Raw genomic sequence first — 2500 nt, forward strand, 5'->3', positions numbered from 1 at the left:
ACGATAATAGTGTTTTGATATTAGTATTAGTATTGGAATATGTTTGAATCATCCTGTTTGAAAAAAAAAAATAATACGATATACAAAGGCATTTGGTTGGTAAGAATTAAGCGCCTCAAAAGAAATATTGCTTTATAGTTTAATCCATATAGACAGATACCAACTCTCGTATGATGATCATTTACACAAGCTAAAAACAAATCTTCAAATTCCACTGTAGCATCTCAATCAAGTTCGGCGTGTATCCTCCATTTTGACCTTTCTCATTGACAGTTAGGGATTGCTTCAGTTTTATTTCTCGACTTTGGGGATTCGTTACTGCATGATCAACAAATATCTGTATATTACCATACATAGCAACATATCTTCTTTAGTAATTAATGGTTACGGAGAGAGAGAGAGAGAGAGAGAGAGAGAGAGAGAGAGAGAGAGAGTATCCTCCTCACCCTCGTGATATTAATAGATTTAATCACTGTGAAGAATTTTCTTCACTCTTCTTCTTTCAATCGTATTTTTAGCTCTCTTCTACTAATACTATAGCTAACCCTTAAACATTCTCTCCTACATCTAGTTTTCTTTAATGAAACATAGGGAGAACTAACCTAAACTTGTTGACAGAGGCGCACGCCATGCTCATGACGTCACAGCGTAGATACGCACGTTAGAGGGCCTTGGTTGTAACCCCGGCGTATGTTGGTTCTTTCCTTAAACTACATGGGTCGAGATTAAATTCCTAAACTGCACATTTTATATAAATTCCAATACTGCTGAATTAATGCATCTTATATTTCTCAATACCAATTAAGGTTTGTTAATTTTAAGATGTATGCCCATCGTACCAGTCCATTGCTAATTAATCATTTTAAATATTAATTTTTAGCAAGCCAGAATAGGTAGGATTATTGTATATATAACCTCCCTCAGAGCAGCAAGATTTATCTGAGTATTTAGTACAAAATCCTGCCTCCTCTGCACTCCTTTCAACAATATATTGCCCTGTCCTTAAGTCCCGATATGGCAACCCCAATGGATTACCGTGCGCATCATGACCGTCACCTGTTTGGCAAGGTGAAGCCAGGTGATCTCCTCGACCTCTGTGTCGGGGCATTCTACGAGAAGCTGCCCTAGCCTGCTGACCTGCCTGGTCATTGAACCCGAGCACTTCTGGCTCACCCCCATCCCATCTCTCTCCCAAAACTCGACTCACAAAAGGTTGCTGCCGGTCGGAGAGATTGAGAAGAAGAGGACCCTGATGTACCTAGTTACAGCTACAGTGAGAATTCTTGGGGTGAGCCAGGCAAGAGATTAGTGCGACAACCAGGTCAACAGCTATCACGGGCATAGGACTAAACTTTAAAGGAGTGCAGGTACTACATCAATGGCCATTTAGTTTTCCCCTATTTTTTATTAGCTTAGACTAATTTTAACTTTATAGGGAACCTGGCTAATTACACTATTCGGACTGTGTGCGGTGGGATTGTGTGTAAATATTTTTCCATTATCATTTCTTGCTTGGAGACTAGCATAGTCTCTGGGTCACGTGGGCCACGTGCCAGACCCCATTTTGATTATTGCAGACCGCGTGTCTAAACCATCATCTTTATAATTTTGAATTGCTCTTAATTTGCATTCTCTTTATTATTCCATTTTTGTCTTTGTTAAGATGTCCGTTTCTTTGATGTAAATTTGTGAATAAATCAATATTAGGTTAATTAAACCTCCTTAGTATTTTTGCTCCCTCACTTATTTTAATGTGTGAAATGAATCGTTGATCACGGGACAAAGTACCCAATATTTAAAGAGAAAACCTAAGTAAGTCTATAGGTGGTAACAGCGAGGAACTTTGCATTCATATATTTGCTTCGAAGGTAAAGATCCTTATCTTTAAACTTTTAAACTACTTTACATCACTGCTCCCATTTTGGATTTTGTCTTCCTTACATTAACGTAAAATAACTGTCCAACATCTCATTGGGGTAGCTGGGACGGAGCCGGAACAGAGCCTGAGAATGAGATGACTATAGACCTGACAAAGCTAGAGTAGGCCATAAATTATTGAGATTTCTACGTGTGGAGTGCTTCGGCCTCTGGACAGTAAAATTTCCCTTTTGTATGTGAGTGATGGTTAGTGAATTGTGACAGTAAAGTATTAGCAGGGTGTTTGTGCCCCGAGAGTAAGTGCTCATATCCTCCCCTGTTGAACTTTATGTAACTGTTATAAGGAGACTTTCCCGGACTAAGTTCCCACTCAGAACACAACCATTAAAAAATTCTCCACAATCACTTCACTTTCACTGAATTTCTATATTAATTTTCTAAGCAGCATTCATTAATCAATTTTACTCTATCATTCATAACTTCAATGATTTAAACATTAACTGAAGAATCCAATTACCCCTTTCGTCTTTTGTGCTTGGCACTAGGCCTAAACTCTTAATACCATTCCATTCCTACGATAGTTAAAATTACCCATGAAATTCTTTGCAAGTACATAGGAATT

The sequence above is a fragment of the Palaemon carinicauda genome, chromosome 9 (genome assembly GCF_036898095.1).
Source record: "Palaemon carinicauda isolate YSFRI2023 chromosome 9, ASM3689809v2, whole genome shotgun sequence".
Taxonomy (NCBI): Eukaryota; Metazoa; Arthropoda; class Malacostraca; order Decapoda; family Palaemonidae; genus Palaemon; species Palaemon carinicauda.